At 61.0% G+C, this 24202-nt stretch overlaps 1 protein-coding gene across 1 annotated transcript in view; it reads right to left on the reverse strand.

Moving 5' to 3' along the window:
• Nucleotides 1-23511, reverse strand: part of DLGAP2 (DLG associated protein 2) — a 110966-nt gene extending 87455 nt beyond the window's left edge. Inside the window, exon 1 of the mRNA XM_036301650.1 lies at nucleotides 23484-23511. The gene's annotated coding sequence lies outside the window, so the exon portion shown is untranslated. The remainder of the gene's footprint in view (nucleotides 1-23483) is intronic.
• Between the last annotated feature and the right edge of the window lie 691 nt (nucleotides 23512-24202).

The following is a 24202-nucleotide window of genomic DNA, read 5'->3' on the forward strand; positions in this document are numbered from 1 at the left end:
GCTCCGTCTGGACGCTCACTCCTTCTATCCAGTCGCCGCGTCCTCATCCCTCCTCCTTCTGGAGGCACGTTCTCAGCTGAACGCCGGCAGCTGCTTTTGTAGCGAGCAAAGCAGATCGATGACGGGCTCCCGGATGCTGTGATCTGGGTCTTGGCAGCGGCCCTGACAGATGTCCGCGCCGTGGAATACGCAGGAAAGAGGCAGAGAGGGAAACATCTGCTCCCATAACGTGGGGGGGCGGACAGCACCCGAAGGTGAGAACGTGGGTGTCACAGCCGACGGTGACCGTCGAGGTGCCCGGGCAGCCTGTCCCTCTGTCTCGGGCGTCATGATGCATCCGAACAGTCAGGAAGGTTGTACGTTTCAGAGATGAAAACGCCAGGAAGAAAGGTTCAGCGAGCTGCCTGCACCCCGACCCTGAGAGAAGCCGGGAGTCGGCTCACCCAGGGCCCCCAGGCCACAGAGAGTCTGCACCCCGAGTTCTCAGCCCCACCTCGTCCACATCTGCCCGCGCGGCGTGACCGTGGTCCGACTGCTCTGAGCTCAGATGCAGGGACCATGAGGGCAGAGCTGGCGCAGGCAGATGGGGACGGGTGGGGCCCTCAGAAGGGGGGAGCGAGGGTTCCCCATAGCCAGGGGCCGCGGCTGCGCCATCTCTCCTCCCGTTTCCCCTTCCCGGCGCCGAGTTACTGGCTATTCACAAGCCGGTCTGCCCGGTGAGCACTCGGGGCTGCGGGCAGCGGATGCGGACACGGGGCGGGCCCCCTTCTCCCCCAGTCCACGTATAGATGCACAGAACTCATGCTCCGCTAATGGCTAACAAGTTAAAGTCGGTGACTTCAGCCTTTGAAAAACCCAGAATCGAAAGGGGCTTAAACACAGTGATCCTAACCTTGGGTCGGATGACATGAGGTGCGATTTTTGTGATCGGCCCGCAACACGTTCAAGTGCTGGGTAGCAGGCACTCCCCCCAGGCCCTGTGCCCGGGGCCACGGGCCAGCCCGGTGCCAGGCTCTGACTCGTAGGAGCTACTTCTGTGAGTTCAGCAAGGCAGAGCCGGTGCCGGCGCCTGCGGCCACCGAGACCCGCTGCGTCAGCTCCGACGGCGGCCCAGATCGCTCAGGGCTGGCACTCGGGCCGCCTGGGGCCAGGGCTTGCACACGGTAACATGTGGGGGCGGAGGAGCTGGTGGGGGACGCGCACAGTGGTCCCTCTCGGGTGTGCGTGGCCTTCAGCCCCAGTGAGTGCAGGGGAATATAGATCCACCCCGGAGCCAGCTCCTCTGGGTGGTCTCCAGGTCCCCCGGTGCTCCCCAGCTTCCACACCCACAGAAGCTCCCCGCACGGCTCCCATCGGGAGCCCTGCCTCCTGGGAGACGCTGGGAAGCGAGTGACAGACCGGGACCGCAGGAGCTGACAAGCTGCACACGCCTCGTCCCACCGAAGCGTTAACTCTGGCTGAGCGAAGGTGAAAACAGGCATTACACCACCACCTGCCGCCCCTGCGTTAGCTGCTGAGGTGCGTTTACCACTCGCCACTTTAATAACAGGTCTCCCCAAAGGCCACACCGCGTGTGTCCGTGTGCGGGCGGCCTGAGCAGTGCGCCTGGCATCTAGGCCGCTGCCCTGAGCGTCGCTGACGTGGGAGGGCGGCAGTGCAGCCACACACAGTGCGCGTGCAGCGGCCGCCGAGCCGGAGCCAGGTGTGCGGGGGCAGGGGCGGGGCGGAGACCCTGCTCAGGGCCCTGGGCGCCCAGGTCCCCCAGCAGCAGGGCTGCCTGTGCCCACGATGGCAGAGTGGCCGTGGCGGGCCTGGTGCCAGAGGCTTTGGAGCGGCCAAGACATTCTGCTGGGACTCTAAGAAGCCTCGTGGTTGGGGTGACTGACCCACCAGCGGTGATGTGACATCAGGGAACCCCCAGGCTCCAACAGGCCCGCGCCCACCAGCTCAGCTTCGCCGCCTGCAACCTGGGCAGCGTCCTAGGCACCGTCCCAGGCACCTCTGGGTGCTCTGAGGGTTAAATGGAACATTGGGCTCACCCGACCCTGGAGGCCCGGCGAGGATCCGATGTGGTGTGACCACCAGCCATGATGGTGCCTAATGCTTCTACAGGCCGCCGTTACATACACTAACATACATGCTTGGTTCTTTTTAAAATATATATTTTTATTGATTTCAGAGAGGAAGGGAGAGGGAGAAACATCCATGATGAGAGAGAATCATGGGTCGGCTGCCTCCTGCATGCCCCACACTGGGGATGGAGCCCATAACTCAACGCCCTTACTCCCGCAGCCACCGCATCTGCCCTCCCGCCAGGCAACCATCTCGGTGGCGATTTCAAGAGGAAATGACCCGTGACCCCTCAGGGGACAATCAAACACGAGCGGTGAGACCACCCCCCGGGCATGTGCCCTGAATGGGAGTTGAACCGTGACCTCCTGGTTCATAGGTCGGTGCTCGACCACTGAGCCACGCTGGCCGGGCACATGCTTGATTGCTGATCATCAGTAATGTCTGTTCTGGATTTTTGCAGCTCTTTTATTAAAGTTTGGAAGATTATAAAAATTCTATTTCATTTAGCATCACACCCTCCAGGTCCATCCTTGTTGTTTCAAATGCTAGGATTTCATTCTTTTTTATGGCCCGAGACCATTTGTTGCCACGCAGCATGGGCGTGGCGTCAGCGAGGAACAGCTGGCTGCGCGATCTGGGCCCCCGTTTCTTGTATTCCCAAAGGCAGCGATGGTGAGAGGCCGTCCTGCACTTTGCGCTTGGAGGATGCTGGGTGCTTGGTGCAGGGTACAGGGTGCAGGGTGTTGGGTGCAGGGTGCTGGGTGCAGGATACAGAGTGCTGGGTGCTGGGTGCAGGGTGCAGGGTGCTGGGTGCTGGGTACAGAGTGCTGGGTGCAGGGTGCAGGGTGCTGGGTACAAAGTGCTGGTGCAGGGTGCTGGGTGCAGGATACAGGGTGCAGGGTGCTGGGTGCTGGGTACAGAGTGCTGGGTGCAGGGTGCTGGGTGCTGGGTGCTGGCTGCAGGCCCAGCTTCCGCTCCCCGCTTTTCTCTGCAGAGCACGCGTCTCCTGCTGCATAAGCGGCTGGTCACCCCCCCGCCAGGCGCTCAGATCCCGCAGCCGCTGGAGCCGTGCCATGTCGCTGACTTCCTAACCACGCGAACCCACTGCCGGGACAGAAGCCCATTCTTCACACGGCCCGTGAGCCCGAGCCGGCCTCCAGGGACAGGTGTGTCCTCACTCGGAACAGATGCCCGAGAGGGATGCACGGGATGAGCTGGTGCCAAGGTCCCCGGAGCAGCTCAGCTGCCCGCAGGCCCCCAGCTCACTCCCTTCCCAACCAGGCTCCCAGGTCCCGCTCGACCGTGACCTTCCTGACCTTGGGGGGCTCTCAGTGTTGTTGCTTTTCGTGTCCGTGGGGTTTCAGGGCTGGGTCCTATGGCACACACGCCTGGCCCGTTCCACTTTTCCGTGTCTGTCCTCATGTGAGGGATGGGACGGTGGCTGCGCAGCTGGAGGGGAAGCTGAGGACAGGGTCTGGACGCAGTGGGGGCGGAGGGGGGGGCTGCAGGTTTCGGGAGCACAGGCTGAAAGCAGGTAACACACTGTGGCCGCACACAGGCCGCACATGGCAGGGGCACGCAGGGACACGCAACATGGTAGAGAAGCGTGTCTGCTGAGTAAAAGTTACTTTTGTAAGTAAGTCCCCTATCGGTACTTGGCACATAGCATCTCAGTGTAATTTAGATAGATAGATGATAGATGATGGGTAGATGACATATAGATGATTGATGTATGAATAGATAGTTGATAGACGATAGAGAGATGAGATGTAGTTGCTACATAGATAGATGATAGATCAGTGCTGGCGAACCTTTTGAGCTCGGCGTGTCAGCATTTTGAAAAACCCTAACTTAACTCTGGTGCCGTGTCACATAGAGAAATTTTTTGATCTTTGCAACCAGAGTAAAACAAAGACTTATATTTTTGATATTTATTTTATATATTTAAATGCCATTTAACAAAGAAAAATCAACCAAAAAAATGAATTCGTATGTCACCTCTGACACGCGTGTCATAGGTTCGCCATCACTGCGATAGATGATAAGTAGTTGCTACATAGATAGATGATGGATAGATGACAGATGATATGTAGATGATTGATGGATGGATAGATGATAGATGATAGAGATGATACATAGATAGATGCCAGATAGATAGATAGATAGATAGGTAATTGGTGAATGGATAGATGTTAGGCGAAGGTGATAGGTGATTGGTAGGGCATCTGCTGACAGATGGGTGCACACACACATGGTAGAGATGGTGCTAACGGATTCCTGGTTCTACTTACACTGTGCAGAGTCCAGAACCTCCACCAAACCACTAACGCGCCTGATCCCAGTGCCCTGAGCGATGCTGACAAACAGAATAAACCCGCGGCGCCCGCGCACACAGGCTCTCGGGCCGGCGTCCAGGTGGCCTGAAGCGCGAGAGGGCTCGCTAGGGAGGAGGTGGCTGAGGGCCGCAGCAGGCCTCCTTCTGCCTCACGCTCCTAAGCTCCCGGGAAAGAGGAGCCGCGTCCTTCGGAGTCTCTGCCGTGGAGACTGTGAGTCAAGGTCGCGTCCCAGCCACAGCCCGGGGGGAGCCTGATGCGTGACCGGCTGAGAGAATGGGGCCGCGCGGTCCTCCAGAAGTCACCGCGCCCGGGACGGTCACCGGCGGCAGCCACTGCGCTGGGGTGCGGTGGCGGCAGGAACACGGTCATAAATCTTGCTCATGAGGCCCCGGGGAGGCACCGGCCACGGTCACGCGAACTTTCCGTCCCGTGGACAGCGTTCCCCTGGCTCCTGCCCTGAGCGTGGCGACCACGGGGCCGACAGGGAAGGGCCCGCAGAGCTCGCTTCCCGCCCTCCGGGAGTGCCAGCTGGGGGACATTTGGACACACAGGGATTTCAGATGTATGTCAGGGAGGAAGGGAGAGGGACAGGGAGATAGAAACCTCAAAGATGAGAGAGAATCGTGGATCGGCTGCCTCCTGCACGGCCCCCACTGGGGATCGAGCCTGCAACGTGGGCCTGTGCTCTGACTGGGAATCGAACTGTGACCTCCTGGTTCCTAGGTCGACGCTCAGCCACTGAGCCACAGCCAGCGATTTGCAGGTCTTCTCTGGCTTTGCTGCTGGTGGCCACTCGCCCTCTGACTGAGGCTGTGCAGCAGGGAGAGACGACAGAGACGCCACGCTCTGGGCGTCTGCCCACAGCCCTCGGGGAGCTGTCCAGCACACGGGTCTGGGCCTGAAGGGGACTTGGAGGGGGAGGGGGCAGGAGGCCGAGGACAGGCACTCACAGCGTCCTCTACACACCAGGGAGGCATCCGTGAGCCCCAGGCGAGGCCGTGGCCGGGCTGGGGACCAGCGCAGAGGCCCCCCTGGGGTGCAGCCCAACACCCTTCCGCCCCACCCCTGCCCCCTGTGAGTCGGGCAGGAAGCCCCGGTGGGGCCATTGATCTCTTCCTGGGTTTTAGCAACCGGCTGACTTGACGCGGAGAGAAATGACCTGCCTGACAAAGGAGCCTGTTTCTGCTGAAAGGCCGTTCTTCTCTTTATATTCGATTTAAAGTCGCATTTGTCTTGGTTGCTGGGGAGAAACACAACGACTATACGTACAGCAGATGCGTGAGCATGGCCTGGAGGCAGAAGCAAATGGGCTTCCTCAACTATTAAACAAATGTGTGCAGGATATTCCCTTTGACCGGTCGCAGAGCTCAGGGCAGGGCCGGGAGACGGAGACGCAGAACCCACGAGGTGTGCCTGCCAGCCGGGCCCTCCCAGGCGTCTGCGCTCCCTGCAGCCGCGCCCTCCTCTGGGGCCTGGACGAAGGCGGCGACTCGGGCTTCAGGCGGCCGCTCTCCAGCACCTGTGTTACGTTCCTCGACTACCTTAATATGGAAGCTTAATGTTTAATGGGACGGGCATGACCCGCTGCATGCACGGCGCACATGCTGTGCCTGCGGGAGCTGACGGCCGGGAGCGGCCCACCAACCGACGCCCTCGGGGGTGTGTCCTGAGCGGACCCACAGGGAAGAGCTGGACCGCCCCCTCCAGCACTTGGTCCCCATCGGTTCCACAGGAGATGGACCCGCTGACACTCCACATTGAGTGACACCACTCAGCGGGCCACACACCGCACTTCCCACTGAAACACAAGACCCGCCCATCGGGGCCCCGTGTCCCCGCCAGCACGCGAGGGACCGAGACGGGAGGCAGCCCCGTGGCACCGAGCCCAGGTGCTCCAGCCACACGGAGGGCACGTCCTCCCCCGCCTTCCCCATCGCCGTGACCACAGGGCCGACCGCTCAGGCCTGGCCCATCCCACATGCAGACACCAGGGAGGGCCGGCCAGACGCTGTGCCCGCGGCAGACGCGCCCGTGGGTCCCGACCCCATTCCTCCTGCCTCCCCCAGCGCTCAGACCGCCCCACGGAGCTCCTTGCCAGGTGGGCTGCGGTGCCCAGGAGCCCGAGACAAGCACACTGCCCTGTACGTTCTGAGATCTTCGCTGTGGAAAGTACGCCACGTGCCCCCTTTCCTCCCAGCATGCTCTTTGCTTCCCAGCCCCCAGGGAGTCCGACCACAGGCATCCCGCACCCCGGGATCATCTGCATTTGAAGTGTCTGTGATTCAAAGTCCTGCAGACCCCACACTGGGGGCTCTTTGTGAGATGGGAACCCCCCTCTTCCCTCCCGAACCCCAGGGCTCCTGTGCGCAGATCGAGTTAATGACACCAAGGCCAGGAGGCCGCCGAGGTAAGTGAATGCCGTGTGATGTTCTACCTCCAATTCCCTCGCTGAGGGGAACCAGGCATGGCAACCCAGCCACTGGGCCGCGCAGGACCTGAGGATTGTCTTACAAGAATCCAGACGCTCACCGCCTTTCCGTGTGTAAGACAGGAGAGCGTGTGCCAACGGGGAGCCACATCGGAAACGCCTTTTCAAGGCGGGGGGCTCTCACCGGGATCTGGGGCGACGTCGTTCTCACGATTTGGAAGGTGCTCTCGGGAGAAGCTGAGAGCACATTCAAGGAGATCAAAGTCTAGAAACCGAGGCAGACGCATAAAATAGCAATTATACAGGGTGATCAGTGAAACAACCCAGACATCATGGCTAGACGACCGTTAACGAAGGGGTCAGCACTCCGCTCATCAGAGGAGACCCTGAGGGAACGGGTAGCCGCCGTCTGTGTGGCAAGAAGAGGTGTTTCCAGGCAGAAAGCGTGGGGGGCCCAGCCCCGACGAGGGGCAGGGCCGGGGGCAGCTGAGCGCATGGCGTGGGCACTTCGCTGCTTCCCGGGGGCTCGCTGGGCGCGTCGTGGTCAGGGGCGAGCATCTGAGGGCTGGGCTGCCAGAGTTCTCCAACAGGCCTGTCCTCGAACTGCAGTGACAGCCGATAAAGCAGGACGCACCCCAACGCCGATGAAGAGGGCACCTGGGCATTTAGCGGCCACCTCACTGACCTGAGCCCGGCGCCCTCGCTGCTCCCGCGGCCCCGGTGCCTGCTGAGGGGGCCTGACTCACCCGGGAACCCGGGGGCGGAGCTGGTGCAGATTCCCACTCACAGGGTCAGTGGAACCGCAGCGTTCGCACCAGGAGGTACAGGCGAAAGGCTTGCGTTTAGCGTGTCCATTTGGACGCAGAAGAATGAGTGTAAGAAAACGGATTCCACAAAGTTAACATGAAGCTCCAATGAACCCAGCGCCCAGATCACCACCAAACACAGGTGGACCCTGATGTCAGAGAGTCGCTAAGCTTCCGGTTCTCACAGACAGGGGAGCGGAGTCCGGAGAAACCCCATTCGGCGCGGCTGCTCCAAGACGCTGAGGGAGCCTGCGAGTCCTTCTAGTGCAGGAGGCGGACGTGCAGGAGGCGGACGTGCAGGAGGCGGAGGTGCAGGAGGCGGACGTGCAGGAGGCGGACGTGCAGGAGGCGGACGTGCAGGAGGAGGAGGTGCAGGAGGCGGAGGTGCAGGAGGCGGAGGTGCAGGAGGCGGAGGTGCAGGAGGCGGACGTGCAGGAGGCGGAGGTGCAGGAGGCGGACGTGCAGGAGGCGGACGTGCAGGAGGCGGAGGTGCAGGAGGCGGAGGTGCAGGAGGCGGACGTGCAGGAGGCGGAGGTGCAGGAGGCGGACGTGCAGGAGGCGAACGTGCAGGAGGCGGACGTGCAGGAGGCGGAGGTGCAGGAGGCGGAGGTGCAGGAGGCGGACGTGCAGGAGGCGGACGTGCAGGAGGCGGACGTGCAAGGAGGCGGACGTGCAGGAGGCGGAGGTGCAGGAGGCGGAGGTGCAGGAGGCGGACGTGCAGGAGGCGGAGGTGCAGGAGGCGGACGTGCAGGAGGCGGACATGCAGGAGGCGGACGTGCAGACAGGCGGCCTCCTGCTGACTCGGCGAGGCCGGGCGTGGCAGCCCACGTGGGGAAGGTCCCTCGGGACAGGACCTGGACACCGGAGGCCCCTCCCCGTGGAAGTCCACCTGCCAAGTGCAGGGACTCCGGCTGCGGCGCCCCAGCTCTGCTCGGGGCAGACCCCGAGAACCTCCCGCGGCTTCACGGGGCTCCAGGAGCCTGTCCAGGCGGAGGAAGGAGAGAGGCGCCCGGAGGAAGCTGTGGTTAGCCCTGCGCGGCCAGAACTCGGGGGTGAGGGCGGCGTGTGCGTCGAAGGAGGGGGACTGGCGGGAATTGGCCACCGAGCCCTCTGCCCCCCACCCCCAGAGCCCACACTCCCTACAGCAGTGGTTCCCAACCGTGGCTGCACATGAGAATCCCCCGGGAATCTTTTTAAAATCCTGATTTCCGGGCTTCATCCTCTGGAAATTCTGTTTCTGTGTTACTCATGTTGTGGCCCCACCCCATAACAAAGAAACAGAATTTCCGGAGGATGAGGCCCGGAAATCCGGATTTTAAAAAGATTCCCAGGGGATTCTCATGTGCAGCCAAGGTTGGGAACCACTGTGCTACAGTATCAAGAGGCCGGCATCGCCCACGTGCGGAGAACCGTCCGCTGGGTGGGTCTTTCCTCGTCTCCTCTGCACCTTGAGGACCTCGTGGCTTCCCCAGGCTCCACCCTCCTCCACCTGCGCCCGCCCACCTGGCTGGGTGCTGCCCTGTAAAGTGCCCTCTATATGTGGCTGCCCCAGGCCCTCCTCCCGTCCGGCTGCTCAGCTGGGTTTGCACCGGGGCTGAGCTGCGCATGTTTGCTGGGATCTGCTCCCTCTTGAGCCCCCAGTGACCCTGCGAGGATCCCCCTCCTCGTGCCCCCCTTTCAGGGACAGACCCCTCGACGCTCAGATCAGATGGGCCAGTCACGCACTGTAAACCCGCCCGAGTCCCCCACTCTGAATTTCTTAATGCGGGGGCCAGGGGAGGGGGGCGTCCAGGCCACACTGTCTCCTTCCCTGACGTGCAATAACCTCCGGTTTGCCCTGCCCGGTTCTGGAGCCCCTCCCCACTTACTCCCCGGCCACCCCCAGGTTACTCCCGGAGACACCCCAGCAGTGTCACCCCTGAGCCCTGGGGGGAGCTGCCTCCAGGGCATTCCTCAGGGCCCCACACACCTGCCTCCACAGCCTCTGACCTGCCCACCTTGACCCCAGGGACACCCAGCTCTTGGCTGCTCCTCCCGTACCCCCCCCACCCCCACCCCCCGCCTCCCTGACACTCGATAATTCCCGCCTGGGACGTTCTTCCTTCCTCCAAGCACCTGGAGTCTTGCTTCGTGCCTCCCTTCCACATCTGCTCCCAGCAGTTCCACAGAGCGGGCCCCACCTCCCCCACCAGCTCCTCCCAGTCACTGGTCTCCCACCTCCTCACGCACCGCCGTGCACACGCTCCGCCTTGCACACGCTCCGCCGTGAACACGCACCGCCGTGAACACGCTCCGCCGTGCACACGCTCCGCCTTGCACACGCACCGCCGTGCACACGCTCCGCCGTGCACACGCTCCGCCGTGAACACGCTCCGCCGTGCACACGCTCCGCCGTGCACACGCTCCGCCGTGCACACGCTCCGCCGTGAACACGCTCTGCCGTGCACACGCTCCGCCGTGAACATGCACCGCCGTGAACACGCTCCGCCGTGCACACGCTCCGCCGTGCACACGCTCTGCCGTGAACACGCTCACTGACTAGACCTCCCTCCTGGCAGAACACAAGCCCCACGGAACCGGTGCCCCGGCTTCTCGGTGCTGCCACCCGCCCGCAATGAACGGACAGCCCGCTGGCTCTGCACTATCCCGTCCTGTGGAGTGTGGGCTGGGACGCAGCCAGGCGGTAGACGGAGGTAGATACGCAGATAACGGAGGCGCAGGTGGCAGCCACAGACAGACGTGGACAGTGACAGCGACAGCTGAGAGGGAGAAGGCACTTCCTAGGTGCCTGGTCCAGACGGATGTCTGCCCCTGCCAGCTGCACCTGCCAGTGTCTGAGGAATCCGAGTCCAGTGGGTCGGCCTCCACTCCCCGGGGCCCATTCACCAGCGCAGATGAGGCCGGGAGGGGTCCTGACTCCTGCAGGGGAGGGGAGCGCATCTCTCTGCCGCTCACCACAGCCGCAGCCACAGAGCCCTGACGGACGGGCAGGAGGCAAGGCCATGGCCAGGAGGTTCCCAGGTCCCCGCAGAGCCTCCCGGGTCCCTGCAGAGCCTGAGCTCGCGAAGCCCGCCCTCCCGCCAGCAAAGCCTGGCAGCCCTCCAGCCCTCCCTGCCCCTCTCTGCTCAAACCAGCGACCGGAAGCTTCCTGTGTGACCGAGCCCTCACGGACACACAACCTAAATCCCCACAAAACCGCCGAGGAGGGCCTTGATCGATTCCCATCTTCCAGGGGAGAAAAGTCAATGCTCAGCTCTGACTTCCTCCTCCCAAGAGCTATGGGGCCCCCGAGCCCTGACAGGTGGTAAGAGGGCATCTTTCATTGTGCGTTTCAGAGGCTGCGGCTGGAGGAGAATGTCCTGGAGACGCGGGGGGAGGGGAGTAGGGGGGTGTGGAGGGGAAGGGGGGAGTGAAGGGGGGAGGGGGAGTGGGGGCGGCCCAGAGAGGACTGTCCCAGGGAAATGAGGAAGACGGCCCAGTATACCCAAGTCTTCACACCTTCGCCCCTAAATGCAAAACGAGGGCTGTTTCTATTATGTTGACCGAATAAGGAGCCATTCAAGGACAGAACTCCGCGGTCAGGGGCATGTGTTGTTCTCAAGGTCACGCCCACCAATGGGAAGGCACCGCCCATCCAGGGATTAACACCTGGGAGGGGGGGCACACACACACCTCCAGGTGAAAACAGCCTGAAACAGGAACGCCGTTTCGAGGGGATCTTGCAGCTGAACCTAGTGTTCACCTCCCCACACAGAGGTCACCACACTCTTTTGTTGTTTTCTATGAACTGCTTTGTGCCAGCTCCTTGATGAGCTCATCAATACTGTAACAGCCCGGTCCGATGCCGGGAGAAGGGGCGCTGGGGCCGCTGACGAGTGTCTGATCAGACGGGGAAATGGCACCGCAGGCAGGTCACTGACACGAGAGACTCCGAGGCGTGTCTATCGCTGAGCGTGGATCGCGGGTTTTGGGGAGAATCGCCTTTCCCCACGCCCGGGTTCCGGCGGGGCTCACCCTGAAGGCCGCCGCCGTGGACAGCTCCCAGTCACTGTCTGTGCCATCAACACCTTCCCTCGCTCGACAGCTCACACGGGAGCAGAGCTACTGCCCCGGCTCCAGTTTAACTGAACAAAACGATCAGGAACCTCGTGCTGTGGTTCACACGCCGGAAAGAAAGTCTACCCGTCAAACAATGAAATGGACGACAGATGTGAGAAGCTCCAATCGCTGTCCGAAACGATTTGTGGACGTGCTCGCACGCGTGGCTAGAAGCTGCCGTGCGAGGTAGCCCGACGTGGGGGCTTCGCCGAGGGAAACGGACTCTCTCTGCTCTCCGAGTCCGGGCCGGTCTCAGAGCAGGTCGGGCGGGAGCGCCTTCCAGGTTGCACACACGCAGCGTAGGATGGGGAGGGGGGAGCAGGTGGGCCCAGGCGGTGAACGCTCCACACAGCGTTCTTGCCACTTTAGGTTGCCCGCTGCTTGATTCAGCATTTGCTTGTCTGCAGCGGCGGGAGCTTCTGACGACTTTCCGGGGCCTGACCACGTGTTGCTTCTGCTTCTGCTTGTGCTTCTATGTTTCTGTGGGTGGACAGGCCCTCGAAGCTACTCGCTCCACCCTTTTCTGTCACTCCTGTGCCTCTTTTTTTAAAAATATATATTTTTATTGATTTCAGAGAGGAAGGGAGAGAGAGAGAGATAGAAACATCAATGATGAGAGAGAATCATGGATCGGCTGCCTCCTGCACGCCCCCTACTGGGGATCAACCCTGCAGCCCGGGCCTGTGCCCTGACCGGGATCAAACAGTGGCCTCCTGGTTCACAGGTCGGCGCTCAACCACTGAGCCACACCGGCCGCGCTCTCCTGTGCACTGACGTCTCCCCTCGGAGACGCTGGAGCTGCCGTGGGAGGGGCGCCTGGGCCGGCACCTCGGTGGGGCACTAACAGATGTTTGGATCTTTGCCAATCGGATGAGAAAACCTACAGCACTTCATAGAGATATTTCTTTCATCATCAGAACGGCCGAGCATCTTTCCGTGCGTTTAGGAACCGCTATTACGATTTGTACAGAGAACTCTGCACCGTCAGCAAACCGGTGAGCGCAGTGACTGCGCAGAGGAAACAAGGTGCCCGCTCCCTCAGCGGTGAACGACGCTGTCCCGCCTGGCTCTACCTGCAACCGGGGGCCTGCCTGCGGGAGGGGACACGCAGGGGGAGGAGGGACACGCAGGGGGAGGAGGGGACATGCAGGGGGAGGAGGGACACGCAGGGGGAGGAGGGACACGCAGGGGGAGGAGGGGACACTGGGGGGGACACGCAGGGAGAGGAGCGGACTCACAGCGAGGGGCGGGGGTGGGACCACAGCACAGACGCCCAGCGGAGAACACGGGGTCACTCAGAGGGCTGCCCTAACGAGGCTGGGGCGCGGGCCTCCGGTTTTGCATGTGATGTGGACTCACTGCTGTCCTCTTTCTGCTTCATTCCCGGGACACTGACTAGCCGCCTTCGCTGGAAACGTTAGAAGACACAGGGGAACCTCGTCTCTCGGGTTCCGGAAGGCTGTTCGAGAAGGGATCTGCTCAGACACCAAATCACGTTTCCCCACTAAAAATCGCGTGAGGGGAATTCGTTGTTCCGACCCCACGGGCCCTGCTTTACCTTCTCACCTGCAGCACGTCTCTGGGACTGTCTCACCCAGGGGCGGGCAAACTTTCTGACTCGAGGGCCACAATGGGTTCTTAAACTGGACCGGAGGCCGGAACAAAAGCATGGATGGAGTGTTTGTGTGAATTCATATAAATTCAAAGTAAACATCATTACGTAAAAGGGTACGGTCTTTTTTTTTTTTAGTTTTATTCATTTCAAACGGGCCGAATCCGGCCCGTGGGCCGTAGTCTGCCCACGGCTGGTCTAACCCATACACACACCGCACCACACCCGCGAGCCTGAAACCGCTGGGTCCGGGCTCTCCGCCCGGGACGTGCCCGGCTCCCCGCGGCCCGCACCCCCTCAACAGCGGCTCGTCCGCCCTCCCGTCACCGGGCGGCTGTGCTGCGGGCGCTTTCCCGCAGGAGCCACACCAGCACTGACGGCCTCGGGCGCGGCTGGTCCTCGGTTTCCCCAGCGACACGCACTCTCTCCTGTTGCCCGGGAAACGCGTGTGTCACACCGAGGCGTCAGCACGAAGGGTGCCGGGTCGGACACCGGAGTTTCCTCCACATCCGAGACGTTATTTCTGGAACCGCCTGGCCGCGGCGGACTGTGTGACCGGCAGGTGCCGCCACCTTCCGTGGGTTCGTCGCGGCGAGGAGAGCCGGGCAGCGGGGCTGTCTCTCAGGGGAAAAGGCCCCGTTCCCTGAGACACAGGGGCCCCACGCGGCTCGGGCTGTCGTGTCCCGGAACGTCCGTTCTCTGGCGATCCGGCCCCGGGCTTTCTGGGCTCCTGGCTGCGAGCCGCTGGCCGGTGCTGGCACGCTGCTCCTCGCGACCAAGGCGCCCGGCGGGCGGTTGTCAGCCGGTGGCCACAGGAATGTTTACAACGTGCAGCAGCCGACCACCGAGTCAGGCACGACCTCCTCCCCTTAGATTGCCCAGCAGAACACAGCGACAGCCGGCGCAGCGACAGCCTTCTGGCGTGAGGGAGTCAAACCACACCTCATTTTTTGTCAGACGGGCAGGAATTGTACTTTGGGGTGCCCTGCAGCGTCTCGGGGGTTCGTGTATGTGCCGGGAGCTGAGAATCGCTGCTCTGCCCTGGCTGGTTTGGCTCAGTGGATAGAGCGTCGGCCTGTGGACTGAAAGGTCCCAGGTTTGATTCCGGTCAAGGGCATGTACCTTGGTTGCGGGCACATCCCCAGTGGGGAGTGTGCAGGAGGCAGCTGATCGATGTTTCTCTCTCATCGATGTTTCTGGCTCTCTATCTCTCTCCCTTCCTCTCTGTAAAAAATCAATAAAATATATTTTAAAAAAAGAAAAAAGAATCGCTGCTCGAAGCCGTGAACCTGCTGTGACCTGCAGTGACCCTGGGCGACAGCGGCTGGACATTCCGATCTAACGATTGTCCCCAGGGAAGCGGCCGCTTGGCTACTGAACAGCAAACAAAACCTGGAACCAGCTCGGGGCCAGGAGAGAAGGCTCAGTTCAGGGGAAACGTGCTGACTTGCTCATTCCAAACCAGGGCACTGACGTCAGAACTGAAACACACAGGAACGGTTTTGAAAAGCAACCGGTTACGCTTGCTTTGTTGGAATCTGGACACTGAAGAGAAAGAACACGCTTTCAGGGGTGGGAAACCCCGGCCCGCGGGCCGCATGAGGCCCGTGAAATCATTTGGCCGGGCCCTGCCAGGGCCTTACGGGTGAGCTAGTTACATGTCTGACCAAATACAGCAGGCTGATGTTTAAGTGGATGATTCCGTACGGCCCACACAGGACGTTACAAATGTCCAAACGGCCCTGGGCAGAGAAAAGGTCCCACCTCTGCTTTAAAGGAATACAGACATGATCACACACACGCATGCACACGCACGTACGTGTACACACGCACGCATGCATGCACATGCACACATGCACGTACACACATGCATGCACACACACACACACACACACACACACACACACACACACACACAGAAAGCCACCTGCGGCGACAATGGCGTCGGCTACCAGCTTGTGTGGCAGACCAGACACTGCATGGCACTCGTTCATGCAAATCGCGTACGGTTGCCAGTTTTCTGAAGGGGAAACTGAGGCCCGATACCACCTGAACTTGTCAAGGGCAGGGCCCGAGTCCTAACCAGTACTGCTTCTGAAGGCCGGTGGCACTGTTCTAAAGAGAGTGGTACAATGAAATAACGGGCTACGTCTCATGAAGGCTGTGGTCTGCGGTCAGAGCCAGGAGCAGACTCTGTTTTCTTATAGGAGACGAGAGGCCGATGCACGAAATCCGTGCAAGAGCAGGCCTTCCTTCCCCGGCTGCCGGCACCGGCTTCCCTCTGGCTCCCGGGACCCGGGCTTCCCTTGCAGCCCCAGCTTCATCCGGAAGGTCGTCCGGAAGGGCGTCCGGTCTAATTAGCATAATACACTTATTATTATTATAGATGGCACCTGATCTCCGACTCTATTGGCTGCATGCTGACAAGGGGCCAGAGGTGCTGCCGTCTATTGGTCAGTGCCGGGCATAGCGGAGATACGGCCACGCCTCTCAGGCTTTTGTAGAGGCCAGATGAGGTTAAGTCATGTGACAAGCTGGTGGGCGTGAGCCGTGTCCTGGCAAAGGCAGTGGAGACAGAGGACACTGCGTGGTCATGTCGGGCTCCCACCTTTGCTCTCACCACCTCCCGGGGCAGGTGTGACCCAGGTCTGCAGGAAAGTGTCTGTCATAAGCACACTCTCTTCAGCATCTCCTAGAGCCGTGGTCGGCAAACTGCGGCTCGCGAGCCACATGCGGCTCTTTGGCCCTTTGGGTGTGACTCTTCCACAAAATACCACGCGCGGGCGCGCACGTAGAGCGCGACTGAAACTTCGTGGCCCATGCACAGAAGTCGGTATTTTGTGGAAGAGCCACACTCAAGGGGCCAAAGAGCCGCATGTGGCTCACGAGCCGCGGTTTGCCAACCACTGTCCTAGAGCACAGGGCTGCTGGCACAGCCGCGCCTCTGCCTGTCCGTCCGGCCCACTCTGACTGCGGCGGAGCTCACTGAGAACAACGATCCCAAGACATTTCAGAGAAGGAACGCTGGCGTCTGGGACAAGCCACTCCTATAGCCGAGACCAAGGTGTTTCCATATTAAATAGCTTTTTCCATGATGTCCATTCCTATTCCCCGTGGGGACTTCCGACAAGGAGGCCGTGAACTCTCCGAGGGACCAAATCCCGGACGCAAACATATGCTCTCCTCGTTCGTCTCTCACGGACACCACCTGGCCAGGCAGAGTCCGTTCCACACGTAACCGCCACGTGTGGGCAAACGCCGGGTCGCGCAGGTGCGGCGACGAGCAGCTCACGGGAATTCATGTGGAGACTCGGTCAGGAAGAGACACGGACAGAAACGTGGAAGGTCGAGGCCACAGAGGGAGGGGAAGGCGTTTTGGGACGAAGGAAGAACAGAGAGATGGAAGGACAGACGATGGGGTGGGGTGAGGGTTCTGGGTTTGTGTCGGCCCGTCCATCTGTTGGAGAAACCTGACTCCACGCGGGATGCCGGAGCAGCAGCCACGGGTGTGGCCTGCCTTCCCCTCCCCTCCGGCCCCACGACCTTCGAGGGCCATTTCAATGGGCCCTGTGAGGCACGTTAGAAAGTCCGCGCCGGACAGGCACACGGACCATGGGCGGACGGCGTCCGTGCCCGCAGCACCGGGCCCTCTCGCCCTGGAAGGACGCTTGGCCACGGGAACGAACAGGCCACGTGACCCCGAGCGCAGGGCCCATCGCTTCCCTGCAGGTGCGAGGACCAGACAGCAGCGATTTTTAAACAAACCGTCTCCATCGTCAAAACGTCACAAATGCGCTTGGAGAACATGTGACAAAGGGAAGGAAACGAGAACTCAGAGTCCATTTGGGAAGACGCGCTTCTCACATAATCGCCCAGGAACTCCGTGAGGCACGCGGGCACGGAGCGGGGACAGCGGAGCGGGGACAGCGGAGCGGGCACAGAGCGCGGGACAGCGGAGCGGGGACAGCGGAGCGGGGACAGCGGAGTGGAAACAGCGTTCCCTCGCTCACGGAGACGCCGGCCGCCTCACCCCCTCGCCTGGGGGCGCACCCGCCGCAGGCCCTGTCGTCCACGGGCAGGGTGTCCAATTACTTGCTTTATAAACAAAATCGCAACACACACGTGGGCATCGAAGGTTTTCTGCATGTTGGCTCATTTTCATGGGTGGAATCCCAGAACTGGGGTCACGAGGCCACGGCGTAGGGACGTTTTGCAGATGCCTGTTCGGTGGCAGAGAGAATGTTCACCAAATGCAAGTCCGGGAGTCGACAGAGGCCTCGTCAGCACCGTCACCGTCCCTGTCGGGAGTCAAACGCCAAACGGAAAGCGGGAAACGGGGCAAAGCGGGAGGAGCATCCGGCTGACCCACCGCCCCGCGCAGCGTGGAGGTCAGGTTTTATTTTATTTTATTTATTTGATTTAATTAATTTATTTTATTTATTTAATTTTTAATTTTATTACTTTACTTTATTTTATTTTATTTTAAAACACCTCCTGTTCAGTAAGTCAGCACCCCACGCATCAGGCTCTTCCTTGATAAACGGAGGAAGCTGGGAGGAAACAAACCCGGCGGCAGGTTGATCCCGGGCCCACCCTGCCCGCAGTCAGGGCTCCAGACACCGGCTTCTCCCGAGAGAATCAAAGACAAAGCGTGTGGCCGACACAGTCCCCCCGGTGACCCGCGGTGACTCGCCGGGGAGGGTGCTCTATGGCGCCCGCCAGCGCCCCCAGATCCCGCCCGGTCTGGCGGCCGCTCTTCATGACAACGCCGGGGCCGCGGGCTTGTGCGGGTCTGACTGTCACGGCTCCAGAGGAAGACGAAGCCGCCTGGAGCCGCCGGCCCTTCCCTGGGCCTCTGCTCGGTGACCCCGGCTCAGCCCCGCGCCGACCTCAGGGCCTGCGGGGCGGCCTCGGGGGCTGTGTGCACCCCGGCGCCAGGGGCAGGGCGGGGAGGCTCCGTCCCGGGGACACGCACTGAGCCGCCAGCGGCTGCGCTGCCTGAAGGACAGGGAGCCGGGCCAAGGTCAGCGCAGGGAGCCCGTCTGCAGGCGGCGCCGCAGGAACCGGCCGGCACTTGGCTCAGGCCCAGGCTGCACGCTGGGCAGGAGGCCCCTGCGGCCGCCGCGTCAGCACGGCCAGCGCTGACGGGACACGGGCTGACGGGAAGCCCACGGGGCAGGGGATTTTATGTGAACTGGTGCCACGTGCCTGACACCACGGTAAGAACTTCCCGCGCGTGGCCGCGTCCGGCCTGACAGCGCCCTCTGCGGGCACCGCGTTCCCATCCCCCCCACCCCCACCCCCCGGGAGGGCACGGCCGCCTCTGAGGTCCCAGCATGTCCTGCCGGCTCAGACCAAGTCCCCGACAGCCTCAGCCAGCAAAGCAGGGCACCTGCACCCCAGGAAACTCACGATTTTGAGTGTAGCTTCGGGGAGACTTTAACACCCCCTCAGCCGTGGGGGTGCCCTCACAGGTCCCACGTACGGGTCTCTGTGGGTAGGTGGCCCAGAAAGCTGGCCCGAGCCCCTTGGCAGCCTGGGCCCCATGCGCCCACGTCCTGAAGTCACGCCAGGGCCGTGCCCCGTGCCCTCTCTGCCAGACAGCCCCTCCTCCCCAGCACACGCCCCCCTTCCCGGCGTTATTTCACTTCCTTCCTCTGTGAGCTGCGCCTCCCCAGGGGCGGCGGCCCCTGATGCGGGGATGATGGTAGCTGCCCACTGGTGGGAAGGGAATGGGTGAAGAACGGCCGGCGGGTCTCGCGGTGCCCCAGGGGGTGTGCCCGGGTCAGCCCCCGCCGAGGCACGTGGACACATAAATGGGAAGGGTTGAGGGTCGGTGGATCGCAGCCCAGCTCACAGCCGGTTCAAAACCTAAAACAAGTGCTAACCTCAGAGATCGCAACTCAAGTTCCCTTTACCTCTGTTTCGCCTTAAACTAGGGTTTCCGCGTGCTTCTTACACGCCAGTGTGCTGGCTGCCTTGCTTTGCTTCACGATACCCAAGCAGTTATTTTAGAATTCAAGACAATGGGGGATTCAAATCATTCTATTATTCAAAACCAAGTGAGCAGGTCGGGGGGGCCTCAGCCTCTGACGTCCGCACAGCACAAAACCCCCGGGCGACGCTCTCGGGGCGCCTCCCGTCCTTCGAGGCCATGACTGGTTTTCAGAAACTAGTTTTAAAGCCACAGCCGTGTTGCTGCACCTATCAGTCAGCAGACATGCGCCAGGCTCCACATTTCTTTCCGGTTCTACGGTCGGAGGAATGGGGACAAGCCCATCGCCTATAGTATGTTTGCAGAAAAGTACAGGCTGTGAGATGTTTGAAAGAGCCCGGCCGGTGTGGCTCAGTGGTTGAGTGTCGACCCATGAACCAGGAGGTCACAGTTCAATTCCAGGTCAGGGCACAGGCCCGGGTTGCGGGTTCGATCCACAGTGTGGGGTGTGTGGGAGGCAGCCGATCAATGGTTCCCTCTCATCATTGATGTTTCTCTCCCTCTCCCTCCCCCTCTCTCTAAAAATCAATAATAACAAAAAGACGCACCATTTCTTCCGCACACGTTACCTCACGTGAGCCTGGTCCCACAGAGAGAGGAAACGGTTCGTTCAAATTTTTTGTTTGTTTTTTAAATCCTCAGCTGAGGATACTTTTCCATTGATTTTTAGAGAGAGTAGAATAGAGAGGGAAAGACAGAGAGAAATATCGATGTGAGAGACACACCGATTGGTTGCCTCCTGCACGCGCCCTGACCAGGGCCTGGTGGGGCATGTGCCCTTGATGGGAATCGAACCCGGGACCCTTTGGTCTATGGGCCGACACGCTAACCACTGAGCCAAACCGGCAGGGCTCTAGCAAATCATTTCAGCAAACGAGATTGTTCTGGGTGAATTTTAAGCTTTTCCTCTGCTGGCGCCGGACCCCAGCCCCTGAGACGCACAGCCTGCCCTCTGCCCCGGGCGTGGACCGGAGGAAGCTGCTTCCCGCTCTCCTTCACAGCTCGCAGTCCAACTGTCTGAGGAGGGAGGAAGGCACGGACACATAGGACAGCGTGCTCCCCCGAGACAGTGCGCCCCCCCAGCCGTCCGACTCGCAGAGCCTCGCCCCGACCCGGGCCGGCAGGCTGCGTATGAAACCGCGACCCACGTTACACATAACTGAGCCCTACGTTCTCGGCACAGCAGGCCGCACCTCGCCGGGACTCACGGTGGCCAGCGTCCCGCACGCGGTGCCCCCGGTCCCCCCGACAGACAGGAGCATCGAGAAGGTGCTAATGACTCCATCGCGCCCACAGAACCGCTCTCCCCAGAACGAACCGTCAGGTGCCAGCAGGTGTCCCCCATCCCCTGGTGCCCACGGAGAGGCTGGGAGCGCTGCCCAGCCTCGCCCCCGGCCCGAGCCCTCCCCGCGGCGACCTGTCACGAGTTAACTGATAGAAGCTGCTGAAGAAACGCCGAACAAAGCGGCTGATTTCCGATTCCTCTCACTGCGCCCAGCCAGCCCTCACTTAGGCTAATTGCTTAAATGATTTAGAGCCGGATGAATATTCATGCCTCGCGCTTTTCAAACACTAAGGCACAGCTGAGACCATGCCATCCCGCCCCTGCCCCCCTCCCTCCCTCCAATGAGGGGCCACGCCCCCTGCATATCCGAGCCCAAAAGGCTTCGGAGAATCGCAGCAGAGACGGGGGAGGGGTCCGTCCGACGCGCCTCCAGGGCCCACCGGGTCACGCCCGGCCAGCGAGGGCCCAGCCCGCAGGGGACGGAGTCGTGTGGCCTTGTTCTAAGTATTGACCTGGATCTGCCTGGGCTGGTCCCAATGTTGGCAGCGCATCTGCCCAGGGCGACACGGACACGCCTCTCCCTTCCTCTCCAGGCACTGGAACCTCTGGTGCAGGCGGGCAGCGTGTGTGGCGTGGCCTGGCGGCCACAGCAGAGCAGGCGGCCAGGGAGCAGCCGGAGACTGTCCAGGAGGCAGGGTGGCTGTTGGCTGCAGGGGTTGGGCCCCAGGCTCTGGCCGGGCCCGGGATGCTCGGGCGGGAGGACCAGCCAGGCCGCAGGCTGCACGGCCACTGAGATCAGCCGGGGCCACTCCAGTCTGACCCACTCCCGTGACGCCCACAGAAACCATCAGCACCCCTCGCAGAGCCAGGACCCCCAGGGCGCTACCAGCCCGGTCACCTCCCGCCACCGCCCAGCCCCGCTGTGCTGGCGTGTTGGACACACCTGCTGTCCGTGACAAGAGGCAGCGAGACCCACACTCGGCACACGCCACACAGAGCACGTCTGTGAACAGAAGCCGACGAAACCACAGTGCGCTGAGGACGGCCACTGTGTCAGTGTCCACGGCCCGGGAGACACAGCACCAGCAGTGTGTGAGTGTGAGTGTGAGTGTGACTGTGTGTGTGCATGTGGGTGTGTGAGTGTGTGTGTATAGTGTGCATGAGTGTGTGACTCTGTGTGTCTATGACTGTGTGTATGTGTGAGTGTGAGTGACTATGCATGTGTATTAGTGTGTAGGAGTGTGTGTGTGAGTGTGTGTGTTAGTGTGTATATGTGTGAGTGTGTGTGTATGTGTATACATGAGTATGTGTGACTGAGTGTGTGCATATGTGCAAGTGAGTGGTGTGTGTATGTGTATGTATGAGTGTGAGTGTTAGTGTGTATGTGTGAGTGTGTATGAGTGTCTGTGTGCATTAGTGTATATGTGTGAGTGTGTATGTGTATGTATGAGTGACTGTGTGTTTCTGTGTATATATGTGAGTGGTGTGAGTGTATATGTGTGTGAGTGACTGTGTGTTGTTAGTGTGTATATGTGTGTGTGAGTGGTGTGTATGTGTATGTATGAGTGACTGTGTGTTTCTGTGTATATATGTGAGTGGTGTGTGTATGCGTGTGAGTGACTGTGTGTTGTTAGTGTGTATATGTGTGTGTGAGTGGTGTGAGTGTGTGTGGATGTGTGTGGATGTGTGTGTGTGTATGTATGTGTGTGTGTGTGAGTGTGTGTGTGTGAGTGTGAGTGTGTGTGTGAGTGTGAGTGTGTGTGGATGTGTGTGTGAGTGTGAGTGTGCTGGGTGGTAACAGAACTAAACAGAAAACGGGGCAGGACGCGGGTCCGTGTGGGAAGGCGGGTGGTCATGGAGCTACAACGATGAGAAATAACAGCGTCCCAGGTGCCTGAGGGCATGACAGTCGGACCTTGATCGTCCCCAGATACCTCCCTGGGCCTCGCCAGGCAGCGGCGCCCCACTGACCCCCTGCAGGGTCGCCCGGGCAGTCACCGGGGACACCAGGGCCCGGAGTCTCGCGGTCCACGCCGCAGTGATGCTACGGCTTTAATGTGTGAGTTAACACCGTCATCGTGGCCGATCTGTGCATCTCGTTCTGGAAACAACCTCAAAAGGAACCTGAAGACGCTCACGTCCCAGCCAACCCCGTCACGGGAACCCACGTCCGACGGAGCTTCCACTTAACCGCACACTCGGCGGGCACTGGGCACCATCACCGTCCCCACGTGGGCGGAGGGCTGGCCTCTCCCGTGGCCCCTGAGGCTGGCCCGTCATCAGCTCAGCTCAGCTCAGCTCAGCTCAGCTGCCTCTTTGTGCTGAAAGCTCACGACAGGGACCCTGGGTCCTGGGCCCCGTGGGGAGGGTGTCCCCGCCTCCCCTCTACCCGCTCTCATCAGCCCCCGCAGACAGCACGGAGGTCTGGACGGAGTTAATGCTAGCGGACGCAGCTCCACTCTGCGGGCATCCTGACAAGTGCAGCCGAGGCTGGCACTCGAGTCGCAATTCCCTGTCGGGCCGGCGCCGCTCCGTGTCCCGGCCGACCCACAGCCCCGGTCACGGACAGCAGGACTGGCCTGGGGTTCACCTCACCTAACCCCCCGTCCCCCCCACACACACCTCTGCTGATGTATCTACAGCCAAGAAATACGCTATTTCTAACACTGACATGTGATCTGGAGAAAACCAGCCAAACTTCTAACCGCAAAACAGAAAGCAAGCTGCGATCCGGCCGTGACGTCAGCCATCCTCCCGGACCACCTCGCGTCCGCGCCCCGCCCGCCCTGCTCCCTCCATCCAGCACCATGGGCGCCACCCGGCCCCCCGCCCCGAGGGCGGCACACTCACCTTCCGGCTCCCCGCACAGGGTGCACTGCGACTCTGCGGGGAGAGAGAGAGAGAAGCATTACTCACGGGCTCCGTCACCCTCGCACGCTCAGCAGCGACCGCGCGAGCCGCTCCGGCCGACGTGGGCTCGGCCCAGGGACAGCCTCCCCGGGAGGAAGCGGCTGCGGTCACAGAGCCAGCGCTAGCGAGCGCCGATGTCTCACACCTTCTTAACCAGCGCTCCCTCTGTCGCATGCGGCGCACACGCCACACACATTGTCACGCCTGCATGTGGCTGGATACACAGATCACGGTGCTGAAATCAGACCGGTCTATTTTACCACTCAAAAGAAATTTTTTAAAATATATTTTATTGATTTTTTTACAGAGAGGAAGGGAGAGGGACAGAGAAGTTAGAAACATCAATGAGAGAGAAACATCGACCAGCTGCCTCCTGCACACCCCCCACCGGGGATGTGCCCACAACCGAGGTACATGCCCCTGACCAGAACTGAACCCGGGACCCCCGAGTCCGCAGGCCGACACTCTACCCACTGAGCCAAACCGGCCAGGGCTCAAAAAATGTTTTTAAATATATTTTTTCTATTTTAGAGAGGAAGGGAGAGGGAGAGATAGAAGCATCAATGATGAGAGAATCATGGATCGGCTGCCTCCTGCACGACCCCCACTGGGGATGGAGCTCACAACCCGGGCCTGTGCCCTGGGCCAGAATCCAACCC

The sequence above is a fragment of the Myotis myotis genome, unplaced genomic scaffold (genome assembly GCF_014108235.1).
Source record: "Myotis myotis isolate mMyoMyo1 unplaced genomic scaffold, mMyoMyo1.p scaffold_m19_p_3, whole genome shotgun sequence".
Lineage (NCBI taxonomy): Eukaryota > Metazoa > Chordata > Mammalia > Chiroptera > Vespertilionidae > Myotis > Myotis myotis.